The 16,157-nt window shown below is 36.0% G+C and overlaps 1 protein-coding gene and 1 non-coding gene across 12 annotated transcripts in view; both read left to right on the top strand.

Annotated features, from left to right (window-relative positions):
* The window catches only part of CaMKII (Calcium/calmodulin-dependent protein kinase II), a 330,306-nt gene that overhangs the window by 55,206 nt on the left and 258,943 nt on the right, over positions 1-16,157 (top strand). The window lies entirely within an intron of this gene.
* Positions 14,669-14,742, top strand: TRNAN-GUU (transfer RNA asparagine (anticodon GUU)). The gene has a single exon. It is a non-coding gene; the product is annotated as a tRNA-Asn (tRNA).

Here is a 16,157-nt window from a genome sequence, read left to right as displayed (position 1 = left end):
CTGCTCACAATTGAAAATACCGCGGGAAGTTTTCATTTTCAGCTAAAAATAGAAATTCAATTTACCTCCGACTGATCAAAATATATAATTTCGATTTGATAACGTTCATTGCAAAACACATGAATTGATTTTGTATAACGCACTGAATATTACGGAATGGACAGCTGGGAATTATTGACATGGCGTGTGACATGATAATAATGAAGAAGATTGAAAATGATTTGCGCAGTTCCGAAGACGGAAAGTCTCTAGCATACTATTTTTTCTGCCCGCGACTTCATCTGCGTGGAATCTTAAGGGAAGAGAAATGAAACACTATAACACAAAATTGCAACTATTTTTCACCTCTGGTTGAAAAAGTTTTCCTTCATACAGAATAACTATTATAATAGCTGCTGTGACGCACATCATCCGTTACTTTATCGCCTTTGATAATGTCTACCGCGGTTGTAGACGACACGTCAGACAGAAAAATCTGTAGTTGACTTAAGCACAATTTACTCGAATAAAAAGTATTTTGTGTAGAGATTAATTTCGAGAAATTATCTTTTTTACAAGTAACAAGTTTTTATGTTATTTCCAATCGATTGAGATGAAATTTTTCATATACGTTTAATTTGGATGACAAGTGACCTCACTCTTCATCCAATATGGCGGACCGCCTGAAATGGCGGATTAGTTATTTTTTATGCCTTCTTATGATATGGGTACAAAATGAAAAATTTTGCTGAGAAAGAATAAGAAAAATAAATTGACATCACTCTAAATCCAATTTGGCGGATCGACCAATACGAAAAAACAAATTTCTTTTCAACTCCAATATGGCGGACACCCAAAGATGGTAGACTATTTATGCACTTCATGATATGCATTTGAAACGAAAAAATATTCAAAGCGGCGCTAAAAAGATGACTGCCATATCAATTTTAAAGATTTGTTTGGAGGTGGCTGACAATGTTTGCATTTGTATTTCATTAGTTCGGACTTCTATTGTCTGATATGATATAAATTGATTTGAAATACCTGAAAGAATCTATAAAAAATTGAAAACATTAGCAGAAAAATAACAATTATACTAAGCAAAAAAAAACCTGAAATCAAATGAAATAAAATACAAGTAACAATAAAAAAATTGAACTATTAACACGAGATGTTCATCGTTTGTTTGAAGGTGGTTGACAATGTTTTCTGGTGTATTTCATCAGTTCGAACTCCATTGTCTAATATAATATAAATTGATTTGATAACCCTGAAAAAAATATCAAAAAGATTACCCGAAAATAACAATTTTATTAAACAAAAAAACAAGAAATTTAAAAATTAAAAATATTATTAACAAAAAATGAAAAAATTGAAAGATTTCAAACCAAGTTATGTCAGTCACAACGTTTCGATTGTTAGTATCCACAATCATCTTCAGGTGATAACTGGACTTATTCCTCCGAGATCTGACTATTTATAGGTTATTCGAGTGCTTTCACCTATACCCTCTTCCCTCTTTCCGCTTCATTGGTTTTGGCATGGGATGACCGTTTGGCGGGAGTTGGTCGTTTTTCGCTTGATTAGAGGTTTCCATATGTTACGTATCTCTACGCTAGCTTAACTAAATGCGTTGTTGGACAATTAACGCGGCTTCTTTGAATTTTCTCCTAAATCAGTGTTGTTTCTCTTTGTGGGTGATTTCAGCTTGAGCCCACTTGATGTTGTGTTGATGAGTCCAAACATGCTCTGCTATTCCGGATTTGCTGGTTTCTCCTCGCTATGTGTCTTTCTTGTGATCAGCAATGCGAACTTTCAATAGCCTCTTAGTTTCACCGATGTATGATTCTCCGCACTGGCAGGGTATCCGGTAAATGCAATTCTTGGAATCGCAGTCCACGTTTGGTGGCCTGGTTTTCGTGAGGCTGCTACGGATAGTATTCCCAGATCTGAAACAGGTCCTGATGTTATACTTGGACCCAATCCGTCTTATCCTTTCCGATAATCCTCTGTACAAGTACATAATCCAGTACAAGTACTGGTTGTGGCGGCTTCTCTTCCTTGTGGAGTTCTTGCTGTCTTCTAGCTAAGGCCAGTTCTACCATCACATTGGAGTAACCACTCCGTTGAAGGTCATTTTTGATGATGCCTAATTCCTTTTCGAGACCTTCCTTTGTATTACAGAGCCCAAAAGCACGATCCAGTAGAGTCTTGATGATTCCTCTCTTAGTCGATTGATGGTGGTTGGATTTCTGGTTCATATACTGTCCTGTGCGAGTGGGTAAAGGGAAACATCCGTATATCGAAAACCCACTCACACAAGACAGTATCTGAACCAGAAATCCAACCACCATCAATCGACTAAGAGAGGAATCATCAAGACTCTACTGGATCGTGCTTTTGGGCTCTGTAATACAAAGGAAGGTCTCGAAAAGGAATTAGGCATCATCAAAAATGACCTTCAACGGAATGGTTACTCCAAAGTGATGGTAGAACTGGCCTTAGCTAGAAGACAGCAAGAACTCCACAAGGAAGAGAAGCCGCCACAATCAGTACTTGTACTTCCCTACATCAGAGGATTATCGGAAAGGATAAGAAGGATTGGGTCCAAGTATAACATCAGGACCTGCTTCAGATCTGGGAACACTATCCGTAGCAGCCTCACGAAAACCAGGCCACCAAACGCGGACTGCGATTCCAAGAATTGCATTTACCGGATACCCTGCGAGTGTGGAGAATCATATATCGGTGAAACTAAGAGGCCTTCGGAAGTTCGCATTGCTGAGCACAAGAAACACACACAGCGAGGAGAAACCAGCAAATCCGGAATAGCAGAGCATGTTTGGACTCATCAACACAACATCAAGTGGGCTCAAGCTGAAATCATCCACAAAGAGAAATACTGGTTTAGGAGAAATTTCAAAGAAGCCGCGTATATGTTGTCCAACAACGCATTCACTCAAGAAGCGGAAACAGGGAAGAGGGGATAGCTGAAAGCACTCGAATGACCTATAAATAGTCAGATCTCGGAGGAATAAGGCCAGTTATCACCCTAAGACGATTGTGGATACTAACAATCGAAACGTTGTGACATAACTTGGTTTGAAACCTTTTAATTTTTTTGATTTTTTGTTAATAATATTTTTAATTTTTAAATTTTTTCAGCTTTTATTAATATTTCAATTTTCATTTGTTTGGTTGTTGTTGTATGTTATTTCTTTGTAATTTAAGTTTTTTGTTTAATAAAATTGTTATTTTCGGTTAATCTTTTTGATTTTTTTTTCAGGGTTATCAATTTATATTATATTAGACAGTGGAAGTCCGAACTGATGAAAAGATGTTCATCGGTTTTACCGGGAGCTGACCGTTTGGCGAGAGTTGGTCGTGTTCCTCTTGATTATGGGTTTCCATATATTGCGTATCTCTACGCTAGCTTGGCTAAATGCATTGTTGGACAACATATATGCGGCTTCTTTGAATTTTCTCCTAAACCAGTGTTTCTTCTTGTGGATGATTTCAGCTTGAGACCACTTGATGTCATGTTAAGGAGTCCAAACACGCTCTGCTAATCCCGATTGGCTGGTTCACCCTCGCTGTGTGTGTTTCTTATGCTCAGCAATGGTAACTTTCAATGGCCTTTTAGTTTCACCGATGTATGATTCTGTGCACTCGCAGGGTATCCAGTAAATGCAATTCTTGGAATCGCAGTCCGCGCAGTTTGTTTGCTTAATATAATTCTTACTTTTTCTGCAAATCTTTTTAATTTTTTAAGATTCTTTGAGGGATTTCAAATCAATTTATACTCGTATCGTACTAGACAATGGAAGTGGCATTTTAAAAAGTTATAACTCAGCTAAAGTTAGTTTGGCGGTGCTCGACCAAATGTTGTATTGACCGGTCATGCAACAATAACGCATACAGTGAATTAAACTGACTAAAAAATATGTCCAGTGGTAAATGAAAAATGAGTTAATAGCAAAATAACATTTTTAAAACAAGATCTCATTTACTTGTACTTCGAAGAAAATAAATTTTGAAATGAATCGAACTCATTAATTTATACTTGTGATGCACTGTTTGGAACTTTTGGTGTAGAGTTTTATCCCAACACGAAACCGTTATTTTCAACACCTCGAATATTGTCCTTATTCATACCATGGAAACCTTTGCTAGGTACCTGTGTCTTATTGTCTTAAAATTAATTTCGCAATAGTGCCTTATCTACTAGTCACGGAAATCTGTTATCTGAAATCATAATTAGTTATTGTAGTTTTATTATTGATTATTGAGGTAACATTCGTTACTTGTGATGCACTGTTTGGAACCTTTGGCGTTGTAAATGATATTACTGGAGTTTAGTCCCAAAACCAAACAGTTATTTTAACACCTCGACACGTGTTTCAATCACCAAGTGATCATCTTCAAGAGGAAGATTAAACTAAAATAAATAAAATTTGTTTAACATTTGTTATTACCGGTACCTATCACAAGTACCTGACGTTAACAGTGTATAATTAAGTAATTGACTTGATGTATTTATTAATTGAAAATGGTATAATGAACAGAAACCGGTCGTAACAAATAATAAAGTTAGTAGATACTAGACAAAAGTAATTTTTTTTTACTCTATATTCAATATGAATTTTTACAAAATAAATAGGTCATCAATCGAACAGGACTAATATTATTATATACTAGCATTACAATACATCATTAAGTGAACGAAAAGTCTTGAATTTCTGTTTATAAATTTCCAAACAACTTCCTTTTTCGTTATTTTACATAATGAAAAACACATTCCCCCTTCAGAATTTTTCATGTGAAGTCAGAAAGAACCTTTCCTGATTAATGCTGGTTTTTGAATTCTCCATACTTATCGCGGTTGAACGCAAATCTGTTTTGTGGAGATAACACGTCGTTATATTGTATGGCGTTTTGGAATTATGTCCATGTATGGGGGCGTTGATTGTAGTATCGTCGAGTCACACATTTCGAAATGTTTGTAAATATCTCTGGTTGGTAATCGGTTTTAGAATTGATGCACATTGTGTAGATTCTGTATTATTAATCTTTTCTGGGACTACTTATCTTCCACTATGTGAAAAATTTATTAAAATTAGTCATGGAAATATTTATAAAGGTGTAGAAAAGGTAAACTTCTAGTTCACTCCGATAAGTACTTCGTCAAATCAATATATTTCGATGATTTTATATTATCAAGACCAAACCATATTCAGGTCTCTGAAACTTCGAAAGTATTTAAAATTGAAAAGGGTAAATTTTTGTCCAGAAACTTCGAAGTACACCATTGAAGATTATTATGTACCATGTAGTAAATCTTTTGAAAGCACTGCAACTGGTATTTTCTTTCACTTCGTATATGAAAGAAACATTTTTGTATAATCTACAATATATCTTCATAAAGAGTTTTTCATGTCAGTTGTTTTGGAAGTTTCCTACATGTTTTGTTTAATGATGGAAAAGCAGAAAGCAGATGAACTTTTCCATTGGACAACTATACAGTGTGTCCGCAAAGTATGGAATAAATTCGATATTTCCAACACCAAAGGTCGTTTAACAGAAATTCGAAACACGTCGATTTTTAATTTCAATATTCTACATTTTACAACAAAATTTCATTATACAGGGTGATTCATATTAATGTGATGACGTCATCGGTAATTTTTTTAATGCAACACATAAACTAATCCAACGGATTTAAGTCTGGCGACCTCGTTGGCCATTCAATATGTCCACGTCTACCAATCCATCGGTTCGTAACATTTGGTCGAGATACCTTCGAACATCTGCAGCATAATGTGGAGGCGCACCATCCTGTTGAAACCATAAACTTTCATCAAAACTTCGAGAATTAATTCTACTGGGAAATAAATTAATTAGAGTAGGTACGAGATATCCCCTTAAAAACTGAAGGTATGTTGGCCCGTCTAAAGTACCGTCGAAAAAGTAGGGTCCGATGATCCTTTTTCTTACAATGCCAACCCATACATTTACCTTTTGCGGGTATTGTCTATGATGCTAACGCATCCAGTGGAGGTTTTCTTTGGCCCAGTACCTACAATTCTGACGGTTGACCCCACCATTTAATGTAAAAGTGGCTGCATCAGAAAAAAATATATTTTTCACGAGGAGACGGTCTCGGCGACAGTTATCCATCATGGTTTCACAAAATTCTATTCTTCTATCTGAATCATTCTCGTTTAATTCCTGTAGAGTTCGATTTTAAAGGGATGTCATTTCTCCAATTTCAATACTTTGTGTACACTTGTTTTACTGACATCGAAATCACGACTAACCTTACGAACAGAAGTGTGCACATCTTCTTCAAAAGCAAGTAGAACATCTAGTTTTATATCATTATTTACAGAAGGACGACCTGATTTACGTGCATTTTCAACTGTACCAGTTTCTCAAAATTTCTTTTCAATCTTACTTACTGCTGACTGCGTTATGCGTCTTTCTGGATATTGTTCATTAAATAAGTTTCACATTTCCATTTGAGTTCGCGACCTGTCTCCATAGCTAATCATCATAATTATTTCAATTCTTTGCTCTATACTTAAATTCATTACTACTTCGAATTAATTCGAAGCAATACTACAGAAAATTCACGAATTAATACAACTACTCTCCTATTTAACAGTTACTGAACGTCAATCAAAACAATGACATTCCACAGTAACAAAAAAAACTAGCCGCCTAGTTTTTTGAAATTAATAAGAAATACTTGTTTGCACGGTTACTGTCAACTACAGCAAGGACAACAGTTTGAACATTTAAAATAAAGTTATGTATTCATTACTGGATTACTTTCCCATTGTTAAATTGAACGTTAGAAAATAATATAAAATAATTCATTAATTTCTACTTTTATTAGATATCAATAAAATTTATTTTTAAGCGCACATCTTTCAAATTCTGACCGTTAGACCCCAAGTAGGTATCATACCTTTTCGGAATCAGCTCGTTACGGATTATCTAAAACTGATACCAAATACAGGGTGTTGCATTTAAAACAAATTACCGATGACGTTATCACATTAATATGGATCACCCTGTATAATGAAATTTCGTTGGTAAATGTAGAATATTAAAATAAAAAATCGACGTATTTCTGGTTTTTGTAAAATGACCTATGGCTTTGGAAATACCGAATTTATTCCATACTTTGCAGACACACTGTATATCCTATAATATTGTCAGCTCTTTTTTTGAAAGACAAAATTATCTGTTCGACTAGTTATATAAACAAAACGTTTTTTCTTCATTTTTTTAATCCAAAATAAATGTGAACATACCGCCATTCCACAAAATAATTTTCTTTTGGTACTCAAATAGTGCCTGTGGGGAATCGAAACAATGTGAACCATTCTGTATTTTAATTTTTCAAAATTTGATGCCTAAAACCAGAGATGATACGGATATCCGGCGGCCTAAATACTATCCAGCCGAATACTGGATTCAAATAAATGTTTAGGCAGATAATTTATTTAATAACTAAGTATCACTTAAGAAATACAATCAATAAACATACTGTAATTCTACAACTTAGACAATGAATTAGTACTCATAATGCACTAATAGCTAATTATGGTAAATGAATACTAATTTCACTGCATTAAGATGTGGCAAGCGGTTTTGCTTGTCTTCGTAAGTAAGTATTGGACCTAACATATAGGACCTAACATATTGCATTTACCGCTTTTTCAGTCAGTACTGCCTTCAAAAGAAAGCTGTTGAAATTTCATGATATTCTACTCATAAGTTTGTGAATTTTTGTGCTAAGAGTGACACTCCTTTTGTTAGTTTCAAAACAACGAATCATAAGCAATTTCGTGTTTTAATTTTACACTGATTCTTTATGGGAAAAATACCGTTGAAGCGAAGCAATGGCTTGGAAAGTGTTATAAAGACTCCGCTCCAACAGAAACAACAATTAAACGTTGGTTTGTTGACTTCAACAGACTATATGAAAATTTTAGAAGTAAATAGTACATGTGAGTTAGACTAATAAACTACAAAAATTCTATTGAATATTGAATTACAGGTAATCTGAAATTTTGTCGATTCATTTCTGGTAGTAATTAGAGATAAAATGACAATAAAAAAGCTTACAGGCACATGATCAATATATTTATGTCTAAAATGGGTGGAAATGAAGCATATTCTTGTGAAACTATATCAAAAATACAGTGGAAAGCTGGTTGCACACGTTTTTTTTAATTATCACAACAATAATTATGAAATGGTTAGCCATTTCATAAGAACACACATAAGACACGAAAATCAAATTGAATCACAGTATTCCCTAACTATATCATAAGTGGATAAGTTTAAATCATCAATATACTGAATAATAGCAGATCATGGACATATGACAGATAGATTAGCTTCCGTCACCTATTATCAGTTCTGCATTAGGAGTACCACTCTTTCTCTCTCTCTCTTTCTCTATTTCTCTCTCTCCATCACTACCGTAGTCATATTTCTTATAGGTAGGTTATGATAATGGTTCTGATGGTAATGATATGAATAGTATTTCTTAACACAATCCTCATCATTCCAGAGTAAACATTGTCAACTGTATTCAGATAAAAATCTGTTGAATTTGTTTGTAATCCTCTCTTATCCGCGTAGCTTCAGAAGACATTAATTTCTTTTTCAATTGCCAAATCCCTCTAAGCAATGAAATGTACTTTAACCCAGTCGATGTCTCTGTATCGAGGATAAACACATTTTGTTTGATTTATAGCGAAATGATGGCTTCTAGAATGGCGTAACACAATTGTAACTGTTTACGACACTTCCTATAAACTAGAGACGGTTCTATATGGATTATATTAATTTGATGATGAAAGTAGTTTGAACCTATTATATTGCCAATTATGTTAGGAGTTTATTAGCAAAAAGATACTTCGTGCTCTTCTCTGAAAGTTTTATTTACTCGTAAAATGACGAATCGACAATATGTTCAAAAAATAGTTATTGTAATATATGAACAATTGGTCAAATTAATTGCAGGGATAAAATCAACATCAGAAGCAATGTTTTGGTGACTTGTCGAAACATTTGAATTATATGTACATTGATTCGTTTGGTTTACTTTTGGTTGAATTTAAGATGATATTTTGTTTGTAGCAAAACGATATAATAATATAACTAAATCAAGAAAGTATCTGACAACAGTGATTAATGACTCATTAATAACTGCTGCGATTGATGGGTTTAATTAAGGTCGAGCAAACAGATGTGTAATGGGTACATTATACAATAGTTGCACGTCGTCTTGAGTTCGTTCAGGTTGGAGCCAAGCTCCCTTACCCTTTTGACTGATTTTTGTCAAACGTTCGTCCTTTAACGGGGGACGTAGGGGCCTCATTCGACAGAGTGTCGGGTCCTTTTGTATCGGGAGGCGTCGTCTACAGCATAATCTATAGCTTCCCTAACTAACGGATTTCCGAGTTTCCGCACCTTCAAAAACTCGCTGATTCCTCGACTGAATGGACTGCCGAATGGAACGCAGCCTCAAATCTCTGCGGATGGCTTCATTCCGCACGAACCAAGGAGCATTCATAATCATCCTCATTAGCTTATTTTGCAATGTCTCCAGAATGGAGATATTATACTTCGCCGCTTGTCCCCAGACGCCTGAAGCATACATGATGACAGGCTTGAACATCGTATTGTAGATGGTGATTTTATTATTTAAGCTTATTTTAGATTTTCTGTTGATTAGAGGGTACAAACTAGCTGTCCGACCCTCGATCCTAGATTTGAGGTACATGATGTGCGGGTTCCAAGTGAGCCTACGGTCTATTAGAAGGCCGAGGTACTTTACCCGCGCTTGCCAGTCAATCTCCCTTCCAGAGATTTTCACTTTTCTGGCCGGAGAAGATAGCAATCTTCCCATGGTTATCACCTGAGTCTTGTCCGGATTCACTCGGATCTTCCAATCGAGGTACCAGCGCTCCATTGCATATTGCATGTAGACGACGCCGAGCTCCCGACCCATGGAAGATGAGAGGAGAGCCGTGTCATTGGCGTACAGGGAGATCTTCACACGCTCGGTCCTCGGAAGGTCACTGGTGTAAAGTGAATACAACTCCGGAGAGAGCACAGCCCAGTGTTGCCATAAGCCATTTTTTCATCGAGGTAGATTCCTGAAAGAGAGCCGGGTAGAACTGGGGTGGATCCACATTCACATGATGACACCAATCACAGTGACGCACTGATGTATACCAATGATTGTCGTTCTTTGTTCTATGATAAATTTGACGATCGTAATCAAAAACATGTCAAATGTCATTGCATCCAAATTTGGGATCGATGTGTTTTCAAACCATTTCTCGAAAATATTAGTTTCCATGTTCTTATGATAGTCAACATTGCAGTCCTCAATTTTTTTCCATATCTTTTACTTCCTCCGCAATGCACAATGATTAGTCGCGATCCTTTATTTGCAGGCTTGTTTGGCGTACACATTCTCGAACCATCAGTCCACCCTTTCGTAACTGTGTCATTAGTGTCATACCAAGTTTCGTCTAAATAGAAAATTTGCCGTTGTTCTTGTCTATATTTAGTAATTCGTTACGCAATTCTACTATTCTTCTGCTTTCCATAACTACTTGACGTTTGTTAATTATTTTAAATCTAAATCCTACTTGCTTTATCCAAATATTTAGTATTTGTTACGCAATTCTACTATTCTTCTGCTTTCCATAACTACTTGACGTTTGTTAATTATTTTAAATCTAAATCCTACTTGCTTTATCCAAATCTGAAGAATTTTGTCAAAGCAGGTCACTTTATGGCCGGAAGTATTCAATTTATTCCTTATGATTTCAATGAGAAAGGAATTTCGGTCAAATCTGATGTTGCTTGTAATAGTTTGTTTCTCTCGAAACCAAACTTGAGATGTAGATTCTTATATACTATGAAACATACCCTCTGTGCTTCAATATTCAAATGCATCCAAATCTTATTCCCTGGTTTTTTTTTCGCGTTGTTCACCATCACTATTGGAATCACTACACTGGAAAAAGTCTGCGTTGTTATCACACTCGTTATTACTATTAGTACTTGTCCAGAGTCGCCACATTTTAAATAGATAACAAAAATTTCAAGTGAATATAACTGCACCAATATCGAATTTCAACACTCAAATCGCGATCAGGTCCTGAACTGAACACGACGGCGATAACCAAAGGCCGCATTCCATGATTTCTATTCGTCATCGGAAAAATGAAAGTTATAGGCCCAAAGAATCAAAAACTCCTACGTTTAAACGGCTCACATTCTATTCGTCACCGTAACATTACTTCAAATTTAATTTTATGACTCTTCAGCCAATCACAAAACTCGGTTAGTAAAAATTATCCAATACGAAACGCCAAGTGTACAGTCCACACATAGAAATGCTGCCGGTTCATTTCTATGTGTTGGTTTTTATGACCTTTGAGGGTGCCGACAACTTTAATAGTGTACAATATCGGTTACTTCGACTATACATATAAGTACATTTACATCATAGACTGAGATTGCACATAACATAAACATTTACACATTTACTTTCTCAACTTTAACTAAAAATGTCGAATGTCATGTCACAAACATCAAATAACATTTCACACGCACAGAACATGATCACGGCGCTCGGTATCATTGGAAGAGCAGAAGAGCATTGTAGTGCAACTCAGTACTCAGTCACAGAATATCGGAACTATCGGTGTAAGACATCGACATAACCTTAATATGTCGGTGGTGTGAGAGTCTTACAATAAGACACAACGAAACATCCCAAGGAACCGCCGCCAGCGGCGCCAGACACTCAGTCTACGCCAGCGTTACCAAGGGTACTTGGCTCGTGTAACGCGGTAGATTCAAAATCAAACCTTAATATTTGTTCATTTTTTCAATTTTTATTTTATATTCTTTTACTTTATATCTTAGCGGGGTAGATTTACTTGAGGGGAGCGAGAGTGTGAAATTGAGTTCAAGAGGGGTAGAGAACTACACCGTACGGGGTAGCTGTGGCAACCGTGGCACAGACCCCTGTGACACTCCAGCGAGGATATCTCTATTGTCAGACAGAGAGCACTCTACTCTAACCTGAAATTTTTTATACAAAAGTCGTGGATAAACATCTTTATATATCCCCATAGCCATAGTAGAGAGTGTAAAGGAGATGACACCAGAAATCACGAGTTTAATAGATTGTATAATGGACTTTTCATGGAAGTCCAATGGATATCATGTGTTTACTAGAATTTGTTCAGTGTTCCAAACACTGAATTTGACACTTATAATGAAATCGATTATTAAAAAACTTTGTAACAATTTGACGGTTATGTCCCGGTGTTAATATATCAATTTTGTCAGACGCAACAATTTGAGAAAATTAATATAAATTACACAACACAACAAAAAAATATTTTTTGAATGTTTCCTACACTAAATTAGTCAATTTCTAGTAATTTTGGGGTGATAAAAACGAAAATAACAATGAAAAATTTTTATTAGCTCTGGTTTTTGAGATACACAGTACTTAATCTTAAAGAGTAGTTATACTATACGTGAAAAGTGAAAGTACATAAAACAATATCGTTATGTTTCTTTTAGAATATTTTAAGTACAAAATTAATAAAAAAAAACATTATTCTTAGTGTTTTGACAAATAAAAGAAGTTTGTACCACCAAATTTCAATTAAGTCCATCCGATTCATTGCAAGATCGCTGTCGTTTAGCGTGGAGCATCCCTACACACAGACCAGCAGTAGTCTGCAAGCATTGCTTCATTCCAACGGCCCTGATATCTCTGTTCCATTAAGGCAATGTCTTGATGGAATCTTTCTCCATGTTCGTCACTCACAGCTCCACAGTTTTGTGGGAAGAAATTAAGATGAGAGTGAAGAAAATGAATTTTTAAGGACATGTTGCATTCAAGTTGGTGGTAAGCTTGAAGAAGCTCTTTAACCAATGCTGTGAAGTTATCATCTCTTTTGTTACCTAAAAACCCATGTACAACCCCCTTAAAGGCTTCCCAGGCTCTTTTTTCATTTCCTGTTAAAATCATGTCAAAAGCAGGATCATTTACGATTTCACGGATTTGAGGCCCAATAAAGATGCATTCCTTGACTTTAGCATCACTCAACCTGGGAAACTTTGCTCTCAAGTACTTAAAAGCTTGTCCTTCCTGGTCCATGGCCTTCACAAAGTTTTTCATTAGTCCCAACTTAATATGTAATGGGGGAAGGAGCCTACAAGAGGCTCGTAAACTACATTTTTCTCATTAGGGTTTAGGTCTCGTGTAGGCCAGTTAATTTTTTTATAGTGAGATTTTCTATCCCGACTGTCCCCAGACACAAAAAACAACAGTACTTGGTGAACCCTAATTGCATTTCTAGGAGTATAGCAATGACTTTCAGATCACCACAGATGTGCCACTTGTGTTGTTCATATTTGATTGATTGGAGAAGTGTTTTCATATTTATATACGTTTCCTTCATGTGAACTGCATGACCTATAGGAATAGAGGGTAGCTGATTTCCATTATGCAGAAGTACAGCTTTTAAGCTTAGTTTTGAAGAGTCTATAAACAGTCTCCATTCAGATGGAGTGTGATCCAAATTCAAGCAGTCCATCAAACCATTAACATCAGAACAAACTACGAGGTTTTCTTTTTTCTCAAAAAAAGGAAGCAAATCTTTTTGACGCTGTCTGTACTGAGATATTTTCACATCATGTTTTAGAAGATTCCACTGCTGTAGTAGAAGGGACTGGCAAATTGTCTGAGTGTGGTACAGGCCGAAGAGCAGATGGGAGATTAGGGTATTTAACCGTTCCTCTTTTCTTCATAGATAAACCTTGCTTAATGGGAGGAGTTAAACAGAAATAACAGTCGTCTGTATGATTGGTAGGCTCACGCCAAACTATAGGTACTGCAAAAGCCATTGCCCGGTTTTTATTTTTCAGCCACTCTCGCAATATGACGGAACAAGAATTACAACATATATGAGGAGCCCATGATTTATCTTGGTCCCCAACTTTCACACCAAAATAATGTTCATAGGCTGTCTTAACGATAGGTGTCATTTTACGTTTCTGAGCCTTAAATGTTATTTCACCACATATATAGCAAAAGCTATCGACAGAATTCACACACTTTCGAGGCATTTCAGATCAGCACTTAAATTAATTTAAAAATCAACTTCACACGATAATTTCAATAGCAACCACGTGCGTACAATTGACAAACTCACATAGGTTATGTTTACTACTTAAGAACAGCTGATGAGAGGGGTGTTATGTAAACAAACATGTGTACCAACTGTTGGTGATGAAATATTTCATTTGTTGAAAACTCAATATACATATATATAATATAATGATACTATATCTTGAAAACAAGAGCTAATATATAATTTTTATGGTCACTTTCGGTTTTAACACGTGGAAATACATTAAAATCATCTAATTTCAACCCCGAAACAAAAACTTTGTTGTGTTGTGTTATAGGTACCTATGTAACATATTTTATTAAATTATTATTGCACAATATTGCTAATAAAAACTTGTATTTTATTAAAAAGCAATGGTTTCATTTCGAAATTTATAAATTGATTCAAGTAGATTTTTCCTGTTTCATTATGTGCAAGCATTAAAAAAATGAGCCTCCGTGGCGCAATCGGCTAGCGCGTTCGGCTGTTAACCGAAAGGTTGGTGGTTCGAGCCCACCCGGGGGCGATACTTTTTTATCTCAATATTTACAACAACTTTCAACAATGGTAGCGCTAATCCACCGATAAACAGCTGATCTGAACATCTGAATTTGAAATATAGCTTATCTTTATGAATTTTTGAGAGTAATATGTTTTCGGACGATTTTTATAGACATAAGAAACGACTAGGTAAGATAAATTACTTTCGCTAACCGGAGGCCCAAAAAACACAATTATTAATGAAAACAGCTGACAGGACTTTTTAACTGTTCTAATATTTCCGATAGACATCGAATCTGGACAACAAAAAATGGCAATCTAGCATATAAGATGAGGATTTCGTTTGGAAAAAATGTATTTTTCCTAAATTGGCTAACCTCTGTCTCGATTATACATACCCAGGGATTCATATTGTCTCCAACCCTCTTTTTAATGTATATATATGAACGACTTATTGGAAAAAAGGGAGAATCAAATATATCGCTTTGCTGACGACAGCACACTGGTCTCGTCATTCCATTTGAATTCCAGGACGTCGGATGTGGATGCACATCTTCACCGGCAGCAGGATCTAGAAGTGATTTCGAATTGGAGTAGAACTAACCAGGTTAAATTGAATGCCACATAAATCCAGGCATCGGTTTTCTTCAAAAAGATAACTGTTTCCCAACCGGAATTCCGCTTTCTGCTTCGATAAGTTTGGTGGGGGGTTGAAATGGACACCAATATGTCTTTACACAATCATGTCACTGGACTTGCAGGCTGCTTCTCAAAAGCTTGGAACCCTGTTGTGAACCAGAAAACTGTACACACCTCAGTAACTTTTGATGCTTTATACAGCTCAGATCGGACTTTTTTGGAGTATTGGACAGTGGGAGGCGCCCCCGCTGGTGTTAACCGTTGGAGAATTATCTTATCCAATTTCTTCAAGGATTAGGCTTGATCGTGTTCTCACCGTTCATGGAAAATACCCAATGAATCATATACCAGCCCTTGTTTACGGGGTTGATCGTGATAATTCCTAATAGCCGTGACGTCCTTCGTCAGCGGTCTTTTCGTCAGAAACAAGTTGAAGAATTTCTGAGACAGCTTCCTGATGTGTTCAGTGACCATCTCCACTCCAGCTATATCTAACAGATCAACCAATAAAATGTTTCTGTCACTATTCGGATGTCACTTTCCATTTATCATTCCTGTGATACCTGAATGTCATAGCATCCAGTATAGAATCAATTCATTTCTCTCCGCGTTTTCTGAGTCCTTCACATCATCCATAGACTAGCCTCGATGTCACTCACCAAGTGCAGCCTGCAGTCTGTGATAATATCGATCCGCTCATTTCAATATAACGCCTCAAATTAATGTTCCTTGCGAATTCCATACTCTTCAGTCTGGAAGACTGACCGAGCGGCTAATTGAAATGAAGATTTATACCTGCAT

The sequence above is a fragment of the Leptinotarsa decemlineata genome, unplaced genomic scaffold, assembly GCF_025532065.1.
Source record: "Leptinotarsa decemlineata unplaced genomic scaffold, Ldec_3_MD MMD2_P_RNA_scaffold_11, whole genome shotgun sequence".
NCBI classification, from domain to species: domain Eukaryota; kingdom Metazoa; phylum Arthropoda; class Insecta; order Coleoptera; family Chrysomelidae; genus Leptinotarsa; species Leptinotarsa decemlineata.
Note: the sequence above shows the minus strand (reverse complement) of the source record. Positions and strands in the feature narration are given on the sequence as shown.